Source organism: Panthera tigris, chromosome B1 (genome assembly GCF_018350195.1).
Source record: "Panthera tigris isolate Pti1 chromosome B1, P.tigris_Pti1_mat1.1, whole genome shotgun sequence".
Lineage (NCBI taxonomy): Eukaryota > Metazoa > Chordata > Mammalia > Carnivora > Felidae > Panthera > Panthera tigris.
The window spans coordinates 156,285,907-156,298,542 of record NC_056663.1 but is presented as its reverse complement, the minus strand read 5'-3'; the positions used below and the strand labels follow the sequence as shown (position 1 = coordinate 156,298,542).

Sequence of the window (12,636 nt, the reverse complement as noted above, 5' to 3'; positions counted from 1 at the left end):
TTCACAACAAAATCTATGAATGGCCCCTATTAACACCTCAATCTTATTTCAGTCCTTGAGTGAGCCCTGTTAGAGGGTTATATCTGGATATGACTTTTTAAAGAAATAGCCTACATATACCTTAAAAAAATTGTGTCCTTAAAGTCTAGGATATTGATATGCAAACAATCCATGAAAAAAGAACCAGATTTTCTCAACCAATCTGTCATGGATTGATTCTTCTGTAACACACACACACACACATGCATGCACGCACACACACACACACACACACACACACACACACACACACACCAAACCAAGAACTAGAAAATGAAATTTGAAAAAATATACTCAAATTATAAACCCCAATTTTTTACTATTAAAATTACATTTCAATAAATATAAAAACTTATTTAAAAAAGTATATTGAAAATATAGGGAATGAACACAGAAAATTTTATTATACTTGCAATTATTTGATATCCTGCAATATAAACAAATGCCATGAGTGAAATGACATTATCCATAGTAAGGGTGTATCTGCACTTTTGAATGACAGTATGCAATGAATATTTAGTTTTAAGTGATGGGGGTGCCTGGGTAGCTCTGTGGGTTAAGCATCGACTTCGGCTCAGGTCATGATCTTGCAGTTCAGGAGTTCGAGGCCCACGATGGGCTGCATCAGGCTCTGTGCTGACACCTCGGAGCCTGGAGCCTGCTTCAGATTCTGTGTCTCCCTCTCTCTCTCTGCCCCCAACCCACTCACACTCTGTCTCTGTCTCTTTCAAAAATAAATAAACATTAAAATTTTTTTAAGTTTTAAGTGATGACTTTACATCTTAGTTGTTATTTTTTTGTTAATGTTTATTTATTTATTTTGAGAGAGAGTGTGTGCGTGAGCAGGGGAAGGGCAGAGAGAGAGAGAGGGAGAGAGAGAATCCCAAGCAGGTTCCATGCTGTCAACACTGAGCCTGATGTGAGGCTTGAACCCATGAACCATGAGATCATGACCTGAGCCAAAATCAAGAGTCGAACGCTTAACTGACTGAGTCACCCAGGTACCCCCTTAGTTGTTAACTTAATTTAGGTTGTGTTGATGACAATAACACAGCCACAGATAATCTATAGGTAGTTTCTACCTATAGATTGGGTGCCACCCAAGCACCCCTCTGTCCTATTTTTTAAATTGACTTTCCTCCCTTCTCTAAATATGTCTGATTATTTTTTGCTTGCCTTATCTAACATAACTTTATCATGGCAGTGGTATCCTAAATATTTGGAGGTCTGAGCACATTAAGTGGGAGACTTATTTAATTGCCTTATTCCTGGAGACCACCCTAGAACTCTATTCCAAGTATTATTCTGTTTTTGCGAAACCAGTGCCCCAAATACCTATTTGGCAGGTAACATATGCTTATAAAGGCATTTTAAAAATAGACCGTAAGTGATACATTATTTCATGTAAGAATTAGCAAATTACTTTTGGCATTAATCAGAAAACAGACAAAATTTTTAAAAATCATGCCTTAGCCTAAATATGGCCACCAAAATGCTAATGATCCACACACAGACTAGATGTTTCTAATTGAATGGGGTTGATTTAATGGAGCGTGTTAATATTTGTCGTCAATAACAACAGTTTAGCTAACATACCAGATGTAACAAACCTTTTATTTTAATGTAAGCAATTCCATGTTTTCCTGATCCACATTGGCATAAGCATTTTGTCTATTACTTTCCAAATGGCACCAACATCACCCTAACAATTGTATACCTTAAAAATACCTTAAAAATTGTACACCTTAAACACTTCCTTAAAGAAATCTATGAAACCACATTTGGACAATCACCTAGTAGTATTATAATAGTTTCACATGTTTCTTAGAAAGCTTTCACACTCTACAGTGAACTTCTCTTTTTTCAATCATTTATTAGCTTCTCTGTATTCATACATTGAATCTAGTCCCTGGGAATGAACTTTAATTCTCACCATCTGTGCCTTGGCCAGGAATGTCCATATCCCTTTGATGCATAAATACATCCCGAATATTTCTCATTCTGTTAGTAAGAGCTGTGAAGCACAGAAAATAATGTTTCAAAGAGGAACCATGAGGGATCATTTATTGCTCCAGCACTTTGAAAAATCTATGAAATTCCTTTATGTCTTCTTCATTATATTTTCAATGGAACAATTAGTTTGAGTGGCTACAAACACTGAATTTTCATGACCACATTAGCCTTTGAAGCCAAAATTATTCAATGCATTATTCTCTATGTGAAATACAGTGGGATGTGGTGAGTTGGCGATTAAAAATCATAAGTTGCCTCCAACTGGAAAACTCGTCGAGAGTTAATTTCCTAACAGCCTATCTGGTCACACTTTAAAACCCACGTAGTTTGCATAATTCAGTAGTTTGTTCCAAGGATATATTTTACAAGTCTTGAGAGCTGTAACTATGGCTTTTTTAATATTTAGTAAAGCTCTTGCAATGAATGGTAACATCTCAAATACAAAAGTAGTCCCCTGAAAACCTCGGCTATAATTTCTAAAGGTAATAAGACATTCTCATGACTATTTTATTCAAGCACGCATTATAATTACCTCCAAATTACTGAGGGTACAGCTCTAGCACCAACTGAAGTAATTTCTTACTGTTTGACAGAGTAAATGAATGACAAAAAAAAAAAATCTTCAAATCATCTGGCTTTATTTCTCCTTACTGGACCTTATCTGTTTTGCATTTTTAAATTCTAAGCAGTTAAGATAATACATAGAAGTTCTGACTCTAGACCACATATTGGCAGACAGTATCTATAAATTTAAAAAAGTGAATGTTTTAGGCTTTGGGTAGTACAGTCTCTGTGATGACTACTGGAATCAGCCTTTGTAGTATGAAAACAGCTGTAGACAATGCTTAAATTAATGGGTATGGCTGTGTTCCGATAAAACTTTATTTACAAAAGAAGTGGCTGATGAGATTTGGCCCTCAAGATTTGTCATGCTTGCTCAAAACAATGGAATAAGACCCATGCCTCCCATTTCCTCAAGTAAAAACTACTTTCCTGGTTGCAGGAGGCAGTCATATGAAAAAAAGGATATATTGTGCTTTATGGAAATATATATTTGTTGCATCAGTCCTACTTCATTCACCAGCCTTTTGATAGTTAATTTTATATATCAAATTGGTTAGGTCCAGGTGCCTGGATATTATGTCAAACACTGGTCTGAATGCTGCTCTAAGGTACTTTTTGGATGAGATTATTATTTCAATCAGTAGAATTTGAGTAAAGCAGACTATCCTCCATAAAGTAGGTGGGCTTCATCCAATCAGTTATTTAACAGTATGTTCAAACATGATGACTTAATAAGTACAATTGTAGAAGTTAAATTCATATGTATCTCTACAAGAAACATTTTTCACTTCAATAATTCTTCTGAAATAATCCTGCTCATTTATTTGTGCACGATTGCAAGTGAGGTGATAGATGTTAATTGGTTGGCTTCATTGCAACAGAAGTGTACAAAGAATATTTATATCATTAACATTATAGTCTCTGTATAGAATATCAGCTGAAATAATTCTAATGAGGATTTAAGTTTTCAGCCAATTCATAGCATTAGTTAGTAAGTCCTTGGAACATAAAGCCTCTGGTTAACATGAGATATCTGAAATTATTGGAATTATTAATATAAATTCAACTGGAAAATTCAAAGTTCAAAACAAATTGTTGGTGCAATGCAACACAAATACAAATTTTGCTACAACATACCATCTCAGTAAACATATTGCTTAGTAAACTGTGGAGTAGAAATCTGTTTGTAATTATTTACTGGGCACATGTAATAAAAATTGCATCTAAGTAAGCTATAATATTAAAGAAATAAAAATTGTCAAAAAATACTTATTTATCTTGAGAAAGATAGAGAGTACGTGTGTGCACAAACAGAGGAGGGACAGAGAGAGAATCCCAAGTAGTCTCTACACTGCCAGCGCTGGGTCTGGTGTAGGGGCTGGATCTCACAAATCCTGAGATCATGACCTGAACCAAAATCAACAACCAGATGTTCAACCACCTGAGCCACCCAGGCGCTCCCCTCCAAATGTCAAAATTTAAAAATATTTTATAAATACAATGTATGTTATATAAAATGTTGAGATAAAAATATAAATTTCTGCATGCTAGAATATGTTTTTCTCTGCTAACTTATCAGGTAGATTTTGGAAATGTTTGCACCTTTGAAGAACTACTTTGCAAATTACCCTAACTCTGCTACAATGTCATATATTTTTTTTGTGTGAGTACTCTAAATTTTGTTTGCAATCTATTTAAAATCAGTTGACAATTATTTGTCAACATAAAAAATGCAGGCAAAAAGCTTCAAGATTTTTGTTACATAAGTAAATCTCCCAAATTAAAAAGATATTTGATTTCTTCATTATTTTGTAGGAATAAACAAATTAAACAGTACAAGCTCAAATAGTAATTTTGAAATTCTATCATTGGGTTTTGTTTTATCTCAGCCTTAAGAGAAAAATATTTTAATAGTTTTTTTTCATATTAATTAAATAAATATATTTCAATATTAGAATAAAATAAATCGAGAAAGACTGATATTGCAACATCTAAACTTGGAAAAATTCAAAAGAATTTTAGAGACAACTTAAGTGACTTACCTTTTCTGGGAAAAACATTTTCATGTATAAATAATTCATTTTCTTTAGTCCCCTTTATATAATTACCAGAGCCCATCTCTCCAGTGTAGCACAGGTGGGAAGGGGGTTAGAGATGTATACTCCTTTTAGAGGGTTATGCAAAAGTGAACAATGTTATTAACTATGCTTCATCTGGGATTCTCAAAAATTTAGATAAATATATTGTGAAGTACAGAGGAAAGAAATACCTATCTCCCATAGTCTGGGGCAAGATTTTATATAAATCCTATTTAGCATCTAAATATTTTATCTATGTATGTATTTCATTAAAAATCTCATTCATGTATCCACTGTTAACTATTACTTACATAATAATACAAATATTATTTTCGATCTTAGGGTAAATGTGAAGTTTCAGAGAGAAGGTCAGTGTATGCCATGTTCAGACTGCCCATATCCCTGGGCTTCATGCTCACAGGGGTAAATCTCAATGAATTTAATCTTTAATAAATTCTTTGATAAAATAAGGGGTAAGGTGTAGCCTGTGAAGCAAAATGACCTTCATGTAAAACCAGTTATTCTCATGGTCCCATACATCAAGCTTGCTTTCTACTTAATGATCTTTCAAGCACTTTCAAGCACTTAGGAAATTGATAGAATCAACATGTCTGTAAGATGAATAATCATGTTCAGACATAGACTACAGAAGTTTTATGTATTCTCTGGAGTAAAAAGCAAGTATTATGTAAATACATGGAATTAGAAAGGAATACATACAGTAATAATAATAAAGACAGTAAGTTTTATCAACAAAATATTAAAATTAGTCAGGAATTTGCAATCTTTGAGGCTGTTTATCAGATTTTCAGTAACATTGATACATTAAAAGATATGTGGCCTTATTATACCCCAGTGATCCCAACTATAAGTCATTTATTGAAAATTATTAGTTCAAAAATAATTCTAGTTAAGGTTTTTATCCTTTCATCTTGTTTTTATTCTTTTGTTGAAATGTATCTATTCATAATTATATACATAGTATAAATGTTAAAGATGAAATAAAAAGTCCTTGATTGCCCAACATAATGTTTTTAGAAGTCCTTTGATAATAGATTACAATTCCATTCTCTGTATTTTTACCATCGAAGTCTTTTATCTAACCTAAAGTAAATTAAGCTAACTATTGCTTCAGTAAATGAGATCAGTTGGACCAAGTTACACTGCATACAGAAGTAATTTCTGTCTCCTAATAATATGTGGGCTGTATTACCTTTTTATTTTCTCATTGTTGATATGGTAACTGAATCTTTTGATTCTTCAAATTTATTAGCAGCCAATTTTCCTAATATTAAACGATAAGAAAAAATACCTATTTAACTATACGTCTGAACTCTGGTTAGCAGAAGTTTAATTCTGTATCTATTCAGAATTACAATCTGGAATGGAAAATACAAGTTATTTATTATTTTATTTCATTATAGAAACATTGAATTGAGTAAAAAGCAATAAGATGCTTCCTTTCCTCTTACTTTTGTTCCTAGTGGTGTTTATAATCTGGGAACTTGGCATAGCTTCTATACCCTTCTTCTATCCCAAACTCCAACCACATTTCTTTCCCAGAAACACTGAACAAAATTCTCTAACAAGAGGAAATAAAAACTTAACCTTTCCTCCCCTATCAAATAGAAGTAACAGAGACAAAGAATTAAGTCCTCTGAGAGTTTACAATTGCACTTATTCTTTAAAGGGAGCATTTTAAAATGTTCCTTCCAGGGGTGCCTGGGTGGCTCAGTCAGTTAAGCATCCGACTTTGGCTCAGGTCATGATCTCCTCTGTGAGTTTGAGCCCCGCATCAGGCTGTGTTCTGACAGCCTGGAGCCTGCTTCAGATTCTGTGTCTCCCTCTCTCTCTTACCCTCTCCCACTCATGCTCTGTCTCTCTCTCTCTCTCAATAATAAATAAGATTTAAAAAAAATTAAAAAATAAAGTGTTCCTTCTAAGAAGACACAATTGCATTTGATAATTACCTTCCTACTTGGTCAATAGTAATAATTTAAGAATCTGAAAAATAAAACTCAAGTACTAGAAAATACAAAAAAAATCTACTAGAACATGTAATCTGCTGAGAAATTTCCTTCATTGTTTTTTATTTTTTATTATTTTTAATGTTTATTTATTTTTGAGAGAGAAAGAGAGTGAGCAGGGGAAGGGCAGAGAGAAAGGGGGACAGAGGATCTGAAGTGGGCTCTGTGCTAACAGTAGAGAGCCCAATGTGGGGCTTGAACTCATAAACCATGAGATCATGACCTAAGCTGAAGTTGGATGCTAAACTTACTGAACAACCCAGGCACCCCTCCCTTATTATTTTTTAAGATAAAAGTTATCATTCTTATAAACCTGTAATAATATAAAATGGCTAGAAAAATTTTTGTTTCACAAAAAAAGAACTGGCCTAAATGCCATTCTCAAGTTTATCATTTTTCAAATTCATAGGTTAGAGAAGCCTGTGGAAAGTAGTGAAAAAAACAGCCTATGGAGGCAGAAGACTTTATTATCTGACATGGGCTAAAAGCTTAACATATCAGCTACATGATTAGGGCCAATGGTTTAACATCTCTAGACATTTATGTGGGTATGTACAAGTACACAACTCATAAGACATTTATGCTGAGCTAGGCACTGTGGTAGGCATCTTATTATATACTTTTTTCTCAAATAACCCTCATGACAACTTTATGAGTTACATATAGCATTCCTTACCTTATAGATAAATTGAGATTACTTTAGAGAAATCAAAGCAATTTGCTCACAAATACTACACCAGTAGCAAAGGCAGAATTTTAAATTAATTGGTCTAGCATCAAAGCCCATTAGTATATAATTGGTACATTGCATCACTCTATTAAGAATGATCTGTTTAAAAATAAAATTATCCTTGGATTATGTTCAATATGCTTTAACAGTTACTATTCGTTATTCCATGAAGAACTAGAGGGATCAAAAATTTGGTAACAGAAGTTTTCTAGCATCTATCTACTGACCCCCACCCCCTGAGTATGCAATCCTCTAATGTAACCCTTTAATGGCAGATTATAAACCCATGAGAATATTTTACATGATGGGTGCAGGAAGGTTGCCTTATTCTTCTTTATAAGAATTATGGAGTTTACTAAATAGAGCTTAATTTTAGAAACCAGCTAGGGGCTAATTTTAAGAATGAATCTGTTTCTACCTCAGGACACTTTAAAGAGAAGGAAGTACAAATTCAGGTTTCAAATTATTTGAAAGAAAGCGATAAGACAGAGGGCAGGCTGCCTTCTGATCCTGTTACGTGAAATAGTAGAAATTACTTTTTTAAAAATTCCAAAGCAAGTACGGCAAGAAGCTGATTTCCAGATTGATTGAATGCACAAGCTGGATAGTTTTTTATGGTTAAAATTCAACATCTGATTAATAAAATGTGATTAATAGTATCCTTATAGTTCACAAACTCCCTTTCCCTCTTCTCTCCTCCTGCTTTTAAGTTGACTAATTAGATCTATATACTTTCCAACTAAGAAACCTAACAAGGTATTCAGTAAATATTAGTTCCTTTCACATCACACAATTTAGTATTAAATAGCAAACATGCACACATTTTACTATGTATGAAATCTTTGTGAAAAATTATCACTACAAATACATTATTGTATACTTGACTACTTATCTATGCCAATTAGATTTCAAATTTTTCTTACTGATTCTATCTTATTTACTCACGTGTTCACATCTTTATTCATTAAGTCATTCATTATGTCAGCACTGGGAGAGCTACAAAGAATAAGACAAAGCTCTAGAACTAGAGAGACTAGTCTATCTGATAAGGCTGGCAGGCAAATAGACAATCACGATAGTGAAAAAGAAGCAAGCCCAGTTCTGTGGAATCACAGAGAAAGTAACGGACTATAAGAAAGACCATGTAGCCCATTACTTGGGATTTAGTCCTTAATTATAGTTTATGTTAGATTAACAGATTTGTTTATACATTTCCCAACCATTTATCTTTTCTGACATAACAGTTCATTTAACTGGGAATTCGAAGGTTGTTTATTTCAGCTATAAGAAAACAATTCTGGATTCTATCTTGAAAATCTGTCTGTTAGTTTTGCGGGAGGCAAACTAGTGGTGGATGCATATAATAGCTTAGTAATCAAATCCTGTTTAAAAGTCAAAGTGTAGGAAGTATTATAATAATAAAGATTTCATATTTTCCTTATGCAGTGTTCAGAAACACTCTGCAGGAAGCTTATATACATAATAAATACACTGGAAGTCTGAAGAGAGACAGTAGAACCAAATGTTTACTTAGGAAGCCACTACACTAGCAAAAACAAATGAACGAACAGTGTTGTGAGTAAAGAGCTTGATGCTGATGTTTTCTTCAACAGAATGCTACCTCTTTTATTGCAAACACTTCTATAAAACATAGTAAAAAAACAGAGTTCAAGAGATTTCCATCTTGTGTAATTCCTGCAAAAGACAACTGCAAATCCTGTCAGAAAATCTGTTTATTCCTCCATTCTTAGGGATCATTCAATTGACATTATATAGCTTTCAACATTGAGTATTGGAAGAAAACCTGAAAATACGATAAAGTTTTAAAATTTAATTTTTAACAAATATTTTGAATCTTTGTGATCCATTAGCTGGTAGTCTTAAAACCTGATGCAAAATTATATTGTTTCCATTTCTTAAAGAAAAAAAAATATATGTCCATTTTTTTGGGAAAATACATTTTATGTGTTACAAATTTTAATTTATATAGAGAACGAGAAACTTCTTTTGATATAACCTAAGTTGACAGAGAGAACTGTTTATACTAATAATTAAATATTTATTCTGCATTTCAAAAATATATCTAATTTTTAAGTCACTTTCACCAGCTGTAATATGGTTACCAGATATATCTCTAACTTATATAATTTTATAGAGCCATAAAACTGATTTTTTAAAGGTTGACATCTATTAAATCAGGACTTAAAGCAATGAAGAAAGTCAGAAGCCTTTATCCTAAAGACCTTACTTTAATAAATCAGGTCACCTATCACCTTGACAAGGGAAAAGGGTCTTCAGAGGAAAGACCCAGACTTTATACTTTTATACAGTGATAATGAGCATGATTTTGATCTAGAGACATTTACAGGGTCTAAGTTACAAGATAAAGACTATTTTTTAAGACCAGCTGAAGTTAATTTATAGGATTTGAAAGATGATTAATAATGCTGTGACAGGAAACAAGAGAGAGAAAATGTTTTCTGGAACTCCTTTCTCCTGTTCTCTAAGATAGGGTCAAAGGTGTGATGTGCCCAGATGCAGTCCAATGCAAATCAGTTATATCCTGTTTATGCCCCTGCTACCATCTGTTCCTTCTTCTAGAGTTAACTGCTCAGGTTGGGGAAGAAAGACTTTCAAAGAGGGTGAGATAGAAAACAAAGTCTTCTGAATTCTTCTTATTGTAGGAAACAAAGGCAAAAGGAAACATTCAATTTTCTTACTACCTACAACCCATTGACGAGTCCTTGAAACAGGCAGAGTGACCTTCCTCTAGGAACTCAGCTGCCTCGATGTTAATACTTTGTTCAAGGCAAAAGGCAATCTTAGCTTAACATTATCCCGACCTCCAGGATCCTGTAAGTCTATTTTACCATGTCAAAATTCCTTTGGAAACTTCTTATATTTCTAACCCCAAAGATACATGTTAGCAATCATCCTCCAAGCATATGGCCCCCTGACATACATGTGAAGGGTCTCACAACAAGGCTTTTCTAAACAGTAATAAATGACCTTTCCTAACAATAGCTAGCCCCCTCAAGGTCCTGGCAACCTTGCTTCTAAAATGCCTTAGAGACTTATAATATCCCTAACCACCTCCCAATTTGAAAGTATGTAATCAGTCACCTGTCACAACCCCACTACAGCTTTTTCTGCCCATGGGTCCCCTCCCCATGCTTTAATAAAACCACCTTTTTGCACTGAAAATGTCTCAAGAATATTTTCTTGACCATTCGTTCCAAACCCTAACATTTCCATATCAGTCTTTACCCACTGTGGAAGGACATGGTAGTTTTCTAAATTGTTTTGTTTTCAGAGAGCAAATATACAGTAAGTTGGAATTACACTAATAAGAACAGAATACATAAGCTTGTCTTGTAAAAAAAAAAATGTTAAGAGGGTTTTAGGGCAGTGGAACCACTCTGTATGATAATATAATGGTGAATACATGTGCTTATACATTTGTCCAAACCCAAGGAATATAACAACATCAGTAGTGAACCTTAATGTAAACTATGGATTTGGGGTGATAATGATGTATCAATGTAGGTTTATCGATGGTAACAATGGTACTCCTCGGTGGCGGTCACTGACTATAGGGGAGGCCATGAATGAGTGGGAACAAGGGGCTACATAGGATATTTCAGCACCTTCTTCTCAATCGTGTGGTGATCCTAAAACTGCTTGAAAAAAATAAAATCTGTTTAAAATATTAAAAAATACTTTATAAAGTGATTGCCTACTCTAAAAATGTTGTCTTCAGTACTTAATGTATTTATGCCATTATTTTTTAAATGTAATTTTACATCAAGGATTGAATGAAGCAATACATTTTCAAAAAAAATGGGTAAAGTTAAAAAAAAAGTAGAGTACCAAGTAAATATCAAGTGTGTCTGAGTAAAATGTATAACTGACACAATACAAATAAACATTTGCATTGACATACAGTCTACATTTGAGTAAATATATGGATTGTAAAGTTCTTGAAAGTTTTTTAATATTTACCCTTTATTTATTTTTTAAGTTTATTTATTTATTATTTGAGAGAGGAGCATGAATAAGGGAGGGGGAGAGAGGGAGAAGGAGAGAGAGGACCCCAAGCAGGCTCCATGCTTAGTGCAGAGCCCAATGCTGGGTTCCATTCCACAACCATGAGATCATGACCTGAGCCAAAATCAAGTCAGACACTCAACTGACTGAGCCACCCAGATGCCCCTGTAATATTTATCCTTCATATAAAATGAATTGAATAATAGAATCCTCAAATTATAATTGCAAATATTTTGCAAACAAATTGCAAAATTTCTATCTTTGTTACTTATAGCATTGTATTGTTAAAGTAATTATACAAAGAGGCCATTGGACTGAGGTGAGTCTAATATCTTGGTGACTTAGATAAGCAACCCAAAACCTGAGCTAGAGTCAATGCATTTGAATCCAAATGTGAAATTTAACAAAAACCAGTAACAAACATCCACTTGGTGTTTCCCAAATACTTAAATTATAATCAATCAAATAAGTTTCATGCTTTGCTTCCTCATCTTCTTTTAAAAACCTCTCCCTTAGCTCCTCATTCTGGGGTGGTCCTAACTCCCCCTCATTTGGCTCTATTCAGTTGGAATCATATATGTGCAAACAAGCTCTTCAAACATTTTAATGTGCCTCAATTTACCTTTATACAATTCATATACCACTCAATCTGGATTTAAGGAAGTACACATGTTGTCCAAATGCTACCACATAAATCTGTAGTAAGTGCTTCAAATTAATTCTATAGTTCTGTAACGGGGATGGGGATTTGGGTTATTCTACATATTTTAAAGAAAATGTTAAAAAAGGTAATATTTAAAAACATTTTAGTAACCATAAATATATTTTATTCCCATTTAGTAGATTAGAAATACCAAATGTTTGAATTAAAAGTGGCCAGCAGAACTTCATTTGTTCTCTGTGTAAGAGCCTCTTTCTTGCTAGTATACAACACTTCACAGTTATCTGGAATTAAGGAGGTTATAGAATCTAAGAGCTTCCACTAAGATTATCCTCATCTAGAGCATAACTACCTAAGAAAATTCTCAAAGAGAAGGCCATATTCTTCCTAGACTGGCTTCTAATCTGACTCCATAGCAAATGCTCTCAAATCTTCATTACTTCTCAGAACCTATCCTTCATTTGACTTCTCTAAAAT

The 12,636-nt window shown here is 33.6% G+C and overlaps 1 long non-coding RNA gene across 2 annotated transcripts in view; it reads left to right on the top strand.

Annotated features, from left to right (window-relative positions):
• The window catches only part of LOC122237734, an 81,438-nt gene that overhangs the window by 30,094 nt on the left and 38,708 nt on the right, over nucleotides 1–12,636 (top strand). The window lies entirely within an intron of this gene.